The sequence below is a fragment of the Urocitellus parryii genome, chromosome 5 (genome assembly GCF_045843805.1).
Source record: "Urocitellus parryii isolate mUroPar1 chromosome 5, mUroPar1.hap1, whole genome shotgun sequence".
Taxonomy (NCBI): Eukaryota; Metazoa; Chordata; class Mammalia; order Rodentia; family Sciuridae; genus Urocitellus; species Urocitellus parryii.
Genome location: NC_135535.1, coordinates 51,455,464 through 51,463,937, shown reverse-complemented (window position 1 = coordinate 51,463,937; position 8,474 = coordinate 51,455,464). Strand labels below are relative to the sequence as shown.

The 8,474-nt window shown below is 36.6% G+C and overlaps 1 pseudogene; it reads left to right on the top strand.

Moving 5' to 3' along the window:
* The first annotated feature begins 345 nt into the window (after positions 1-345).
* On the top strand, positions 346-960 carry LOC113185754 (NEDD8-conjugating enzyme UBE2F-like; annotated as a pseudogene).
* The last annotated feature ends 7,514 nt before the right edge of the window (positions 961-8,474 follow it).

The following is an 8,474-nucleotide window of genomic DNA, read 5'->3' as shown; positions in this document are numbered from 1 at the left end:
AAGAAAATGCCCAAACAAACCAAGATACTACATTATTAGAATCTATAGGCAACACAACAGGAGAAATTACAGAGAAGTTCAGAATGTACATAATTAAAATATTCTGTGAATTAAAGGATAATATAAGAGACCAAATACAGGCAACAAAAGATCCTTTTGATAAAGAGCTACATAAGCAACTACAGGAAGCAAAAGATTACTTCAGTAAGGAGAGAGAGGTTCTGAAACAAAACAAAACAGAGGGCTGTGAGGGGCCGCATCTTGCTGCCAATGTGCGGCTGGGCTTGGTGTTGGGCGCCGGCCTGCCTTGCCTGTCTCGGGGTGCCCAGGGTAATGGTGGCAGTAATGCTAATGCTGGCAAGCAAGCTGAAGCGGGATGATGGTCTCAAAGGGTCCCGGGCGTCAGCCACCATGTCTGACTCCACTCGGAGGGTCTCTGCAAGAGACAAGTTGCTTGTCAAAGATGAGGGTTACTACCAGGGTGGAAAATTTCAGTTTGAAACTGAAGTTCCTGATGCAGACAACATGGTGAACCATTAGGGAGGTGAAATAAAGTGTAAAAGGCCAATGAAGCAATGAAAGTGCCTCCCAAAGTGAAATGCTTGACCAGGATCTGGCACCCCAACATCACGGAGACAGGGGAAATATGTCTAAGTTTACTGAGAGAACATTCAATCGATGGCACTGGCTGGGCTCCCAGGAGAACCTTAAAGGATGTTGTTTGGGGATTAAATTCTTTATTTACTGACCTTTTGGATTTTGATGATCCACTGAATATTGAAGCTGCAGAACATTATTTTTGGGACAAGGAGGACTTCCGAAATAAGGTGGACGACTACATCCAGCGTTATGCCAGATGATAAGAGGAGATGATTGCAGGCCCATGGACTGTGTGTCACAGTTTGTCTCTAATGTGAAGCAGCATGAGGTAGCCCTCCTCCCTGACCTCATGCTCCCTCAGTCCCACAGGATTGTCCCAGTCCTGTGACCTTGTCTGGAAGAAGATCATCCTCCTGACTGCCCACTGTAGGCAGGGAATGCAGCATAAATACAGCAGGAAACATGTTTGGGCCTCTGAAGAGTTGTCTGCCTCCCTTAACATGCTCACTTTTCTGAAACTGTACTGTCTAGGCTGTTGGTGAGACTCCTGGGAAGTTGTAATGGGCCAGCATTGAGGCTACTGCTTGCTTCCTCTTCCTCAGCAGATGGGTATCCAGTGTCACTTGCAGATTGGCAATAAGCAACCATGGCATGCTATGGTTGGATGCACATTTTCTTAGCTTCTTCTGCAAATGGTGGCCCTGCATAGATATGAGGCTTCCCAGAGCAGAGTCATTCACTGTAGATCTTACTGAAATGCATATTTTATTTAATGTAAGTATACTTTGGAACAGATTTGTAATTTGTATAGCTTAATGCTTTAATTATTTTTTTCTATTCTCAAAAAAAAAACAAAAAAACCCCCAAAAAACTAAAACAGAAATCTCTGAAATGAAAGAAAGAAACAAACAACAACAACAAACAACAATAACAAAATAAGTTAAAAACACAATAGAAAGCACTACTAACAGATTAGACCACTTGGAAGACAGGACCTCAGACAATGAAGATAAAATATGTAATTTTGAAAAGAATTTTGACCACACAGTGAAGATGGTAAGAAACTATGAGCAGAACATTCAAGAATTATGGGATAACATAAAAATACCAAATTTAAGAATTATAGAGATAGAGGAAGGCATAGAGTTCCAAACCAAAGGAATGAATAATCTTTTCAATGAAATAATGGCAAAAATTTTTCCAAACATGAAGAATGAATTGGAAAATCAAATACAAGAGGCTTACAGGACATCAAATGTACAAAATCACAACAGATCTACACCAAGGCACATTATAATGAAAATGCCTAGCATACAGAATAAGGAGAGAATTTTAAAAGCCAAAAGAGAAAGGAATCAGATTACATATTGGGGAAAACCAATTAAAATATGTACAGATTTTTCAACCCAGACCCTGAAAGCTAGAGGATCCTGGAACAACATATACCAAGCTCTGAAAGAAAATGGAAGCTAACCAAGAATCTTTTTTTTTTATATGTATTTTTTTAGTTGTAAGTGGACACAATACCTTTATTTTTATGTGGTGCTGAGGCATGAACCCAGTGCCTCACATGTGCCAGGTGAGTGTTCTACCACTGACCCACAGCCCCAGCCCATGAGCCCCAGCCACAGCCCCCATGAATCTTATATCCAACAATATTAAGCTTTAGATATGATGACAAAATAAAAACCTCTCTTGACAATCAAGAGTTAAAAGGATTTACATTACTAGAAAGCCTGCACTACAGAACATCCTTGGCAAAATATTCCAAGAGGAGGAAATGAAAAACAACAATGAAAATCAGCAAAGGGAGGTATTACACTAAAGGAAAAAGCAACCAAAGGAGAAACCAAGTCAAGTTAAATACCAAAAATGACCAGGAAAGCAAATCATTTGTCAGTAATTAACCCTGAATATTAATGGCCTAAACTCACCAATCAAAAGACAGACTGGCAGATTGGATTAAAGAAAAAAGACCCAATAATATGCTGCCTCCAAGAGAGACTCATCTCATAGGAAAAGACATCCACAGATTGAAGGTGAAAGGTTGGGAAAAAATATACCACTCACATGCACTGCAGAAATAAGCAGAAGTTTCCATCCTCATATCAAACAAAGTAGTTTTAAGCCAAAGTTAATCAAAGGGGATAAAGAAGGACATTTCACACTGCTTAAGGGAACCATACGTTAACAAGACATAACAATTATAAATATATATGCCACAAACAATGCAGCAGCTATGTTCATTAAACAAACTATTCTCAAGTTCAAGAGTCAAACAGACCACAACACACTAATTCGGGTGACTTTAACACAGCTCTTTCACCACAGGATAGATCTTTCAAACAAAATCTAAACAAAAAAACTATAGAACTCAATAATACAATCAATAACTTAGACTTAACAGACATATATAGAATATTTCATCCATCAATGAGTGAATACACTTTTTTCTCAGCAGCACATGGATCCTTCTTTAAAATAGACCATATATTATGCCACAAACAAATACAAAAAAGTAGAGACACTAACTGAATTCTATCAGATCATAATGGAATGAAATTAGAAATCAATGATAAAATAAAAAATAGAAGCTACTCCAACACCTGGAGACTAAATAAGATGCTATTGAATGTACAATGGGTTGCAAAAGACATCAAAGAGAAGATTAAAACATTCTTAGAGGTAAATGAGAATATTGATACAACATATCAAAATCTCTGGGACACTATGAAGGAAGTACTAAGAGGAAAGTTTATTGATTGGAGTTTGTTCCTTAAAAGAAAAAAGAGTCAACAAATAAATGACCTAACATTACATCTCAAAGCATTAGAAAAAGAAGAACAAATCATTCCCCAAAGAAGAAGACAGGAAATAATTAAAATCAGAACTGAAATCAATGAAATTGAAACAAAAGAGACAACTGAAAAAATTGAAAAAAAGTTGGTTTTTTGAAAAATTAAATAAAATTGATAAACACTCACTTAGCCTTGCTAATGAAGAGAAGGAGAGAGAAAACTCAAATTACTAATATTTGTGATGAAAAAGGAAATATGATGAACACTACAGAAATACAAAATATAATTAGAAATAATTATATTTCAATTATAAATTGAAAATTTATACTCCAATAAAATAGAAAATATCAAAGGCATTGAGAAATTTCTAGAGTCATATGATATGTCCAAACTGAATTAGGATGACATACACAAGTTAAACAGATCAATGTCAAGCAATAAAATCGAAGACACCATCAGAAGCCCAACAACTAAGAAAAGCCCAGGACCAGATGGATACACAGCTGAGTTCTACAAGATCTTCAAAGCAGAATTAATGCCAATACTCCTCAAATTATTTCATTAAATAGAAAAAGAGGAAACACTTCCAAACTCATTCTATGAGGCTAATATCACCCTGATTCCAAAACCAGATAAAGATACATCAAAGAAAGAAAACTTCAGACTAATATCCCTAATGAACATAGACGCAAAAATTCTCAATAAAATTCTGGCAAATCGAATACCAAAACATATAAAAAAGGTAGTGCACCATGATAAAATAGGGTTCATCCCAGGGATGCAAAGTTGGTTCAATATATGGAAATCAATAAATATAATTCATCAAATCAATAGACTTAAAGATAAGAATCATATGATCATCTCAATAGATGCAGAAAAAGCATTTTGACAAAATACAACACTCCTTCATGTTCAAAACACTAGAAAAACCAGGGATAACAGAAACATATCTCAACATTGTAAAAGCTATCTATGGTAAGCCCCAGGCCAACATCATTCTAAATGGAGAAAAAATGAAGGCATTCCCTCTAAAAACTAGAACAAGATAAGGGTGCCCTCTTTCACCACTTCTATTTAACATAGTTCTTGAAACTCTATCCAGAAAATTAGAGAGACAAAAGAAATTAAAGGGATATGGATAGGAAAAGAAGAACTCAAACTATCCTACTTGCTGACAATAAGATTCTATACCTAGAAGACCCCAAAAATGCCACCAGAAAACTTCTAGAATTAATAAATGAATTTTGCAAATTAGCATGATATTGAATAACACCCACAAATCAAAGGCATTTCTGTACATCTGTGACAAATCCTCTGAAAGAGAAATGAGAAAAACTACCCCATTCATAATAGTCTTAAAAAAATTAAATACTTGGGAATCAACTTAACAAAAGAGGTGAAAGACCTCTACAATAAAAACTACAGAATGCTAAAGAAAGAAATTAATGAATACCTTAGAAAATGGAGAGATTCTCATTGTTCTTGGATAGGCAGAATTAATATTGTCAAAATGACCATACTACTAAAAGACTATATATATTTAGTGCAATTCCAATCAAAACCCCAATGACATTCCTCATAGAAATAGAAAAAGCAGTCATGAAATTCATCTGAAAAAATAAGAGACCCAGAATACCTAAAGCAATCCTTAACAGGAAGAGTGAAGCAGGTGGCATCACAATACCACACCTTAAATTATAGTACAGAGCAATAGTAACAAAAACTGCATGGTATTGGCACTAAAATAGACTTGTAGACCAATGGTACAGAATAGAGGCCACAGTAACAAACCCACATAAATACAGTTATCTCATATTAGATAAAGGCACCAAAAACATATATTAGAGAACAGATAACGTCTTCAACAAATGGTGCTGGGAAAACTGGAAATTCATATGCAGTAAAATGAAATTAAGCCCCTATTGTTCACCATGCACAAAACTCAACTCAAAATGGATCAAGGTCTACAAAACCTTCAAAGAAGAATTAATACCAATACTTTTCAAGCTATTTCAAGAAGTAGAAAAAGAAGGAGCTCTTCCAAATTCATTCTATGAGGCCAACATCACTCTGATCCCAAAACCAGACAAAGATACTTCAAAGAAAGAAAACTACAGACCAATATCTCTAATGAACTTGGATGCAAAAATTCTCAATAAAATTCTGGCGAATCGAATACAAAAACATATCAGAAAACTTGTGCACCATGACCAAGTAGGATTCATCCCTGGGATGCAAGGATGGTTCAATATACGGAAATCAATAAATGCTATTCACCACATCAATAGACTTAAAGACAAGAACCATATGATCATCTCGAAAGATGCAGAAAAAGCATTTGACAAAGTACAGCATCCCTTTATGTTCAAAACACTAGAAAAACTAGGGATAACAGGAACTTACCTCAACATTGTAAAAGCTATATATGCTAAACCTCAGGCTAGCATCATCCTAAATGGAGAAAAATTGAAGGCATTCCCTCTAAAATCTGGAACAAGACAGGGGTGCCCTCTATCACCACTTCTATTCAATTTAGTTCTCGAAGTACTAGCCAGAGCAATTAGACAGACAAAAAAATTAAAGGCATAAAAATAGGAAAAGAAGAACTTAAATTATCGCTATTTGCAGATGACATGATAATATACTTAACAGACCCAAAAGGGTCTACAAAGAAGCTGCTAGAGTTAATAAATGAATTCAGCAAAGTGGCAGGTTATAAAATCAACACGCATAAATCAAAGGCATTCCTGTATATCAGCAACAAAACCTCTGAAATGGAAATAAGGAAAACCACTCCATTCACAATATCCCCAAAGAAAATAAGATACTTGGGAATCAACCTAACAAAAGAGGTGAAAGATTTATACAATGAAAACTACAGGACCCTAAAGAGAGAGATAGAAGAAGATCTCAGAAGATGGAAAAATGTACCCTGTTCATGGATAGGCAGAACTAACATCATCAAAATGGCGATATTACCCAAAGTTCTCTACAGGTTTAATGCGATGCCAATCAAAATCCCAATGGCATTTCTTGTAGAAATAGATAAAGCAATCATGAAATTAATATGGAAAACAAAAGACCCAGAATAGCAAAAGCAATTCTAAGCAGGAAGTGTGAATCTGGAGGTATAGCGATACCAGACTTCAAACTGTACTACAAAGCAATAGTAACAAAAACAGCATGGTACTGGTACCAAAACAGGCGGGTGGACCAATGGTACAGAATAGAGGACACAGAGACTAATCCACAAAGTTACAACTATCTTATATTTGATAAAGGGGCTAAAAACATGCAATGGAGAAAGGATAGCATCTTCAACAAATGGTGCTGGGAAAATTGGAAATCCATATGCAACAAAATGAAATTGAATCCCTTTCTCTCACCAGCCACAAAAGTTAACTCAAAATGGATCAAGGAGCTAGATATCAAACCAGAGACACTGCGTCTAATAGAAGAAAAAGTTGGCTACGATCTACATATTGTGGGGTCGGGCTCCAAATTCCTTAATAGGACTCCCATAGCCCAAGAGTTAACAACAAGAATAAACAAATGGGACTTACTTAAACTAAAAAGTTTTTTCTCAGCAAGAGAAAAAATAAAAGAGGTAAATAGAGAGCCTACATCCTGGGAACAAATTTTTACCCCCCACACATCAGATAGAGCCCTAATATCCAGAATGTACAAAGAACTCAAAAAATTAAATAATAAGATAACAAATAATCCAATCAACAAATGGGCAAGGACCTGAACAGACACTTCTCAGAGGAGGACATACAATCAATCAACAAGTACATGAAAAAATGCTCACCATCATTAGCAATCAGAGAAATGCAAATCAAAACCACCCTAAGATAGCATCTCACTCCAGTAAGATTGGCAGCCATTAAGAAGTCAAACAACAATAAGTGTTGGCGAGGATATGGGGAAAAGGGTACACTTGTACACTGCTGGTGGGACTGCAAAATGGTGAGGCCAATTTGGAAAGCAGTATGGAGATTCCTGGGAAAGCTGGGAATGGATCCACCATTTGACCCAGCTATCGCCCTTCTCAGACTATTCCTTGAGGACCTTAAAAGAGCGCACTATAGGGATACGGCCACATCAATGATTATAGCGGCACAATTCACAATAGCTAGACTGTGGAACCAACCTAGATGCCCTTCAATAGATGAATGGATAAAAAAAAATGTGGCATCTATATACAATGGAGTATTATGCAGCACTAAGAAATGACAAAATCATAGAATTTGCAGGGAAATGGATGGCATTAGAGCAGATTATGCTAAGTGAAGCTAGCCAAGCCCTAAGAAACAAATGCCAAATGTCTCCTTTGATATAAAGAGAGCAACTAAGAACAAAACAGGAAGGAAGAGCATGAGGAAAAGACTAACAGTAAACAAAGACGAATGGGGGGAGAGAAAGGGAGAGAGAAGGGAAAGGATTTGCAAATGGTAGGAGACCTTCAATGATACACAAAAGTATAAAAGGTTATGAGGGGCAAGGGGGAGGGGGAAAAAGGGAGAGAACTGAACAACAGCAGAGGAGGCAGAGAGGGAAGGTGGGAGGGGAGGGGAGGGGGGATTGTAGGGGATAGGAAAGGTAGCAGAATACAACAGTCACTAATATGCCATTAGGTAAAAATGTGAGTATGTAACAGATGTGATTCTGCTATCTGTATTTGGGGTAGAAATGGGAGTTCAAAACCCAATGGAGTCAAATGTATGAAAGATGATATATCATGAGCTCTGTAATGTTTGGAACAATCAATAAAAAAAAAATGGATCAAGGACCTAGGAATTAGACCAGAGACCCCGAGCCTAATAGTAGAAAAAGTAGGCCCAAATCACCATCATGTGGGATTAGGCCCCAACTTCCTTAATAAGATTCCTATAGCACAATAGTTAAAATCAAGAGTCAATAAATGGGATGGATTAAAACTAAAAAGCTTCTTCTCAGCAAAAGAAACAATCAATGAGGTGAATATAGAGCCTACAGAATGGGAGCAAATTTTTGCCACATGCACATCAGATAGAGCACTCATCTCTAGGATATATAAAGAACCAAAAAATCTTA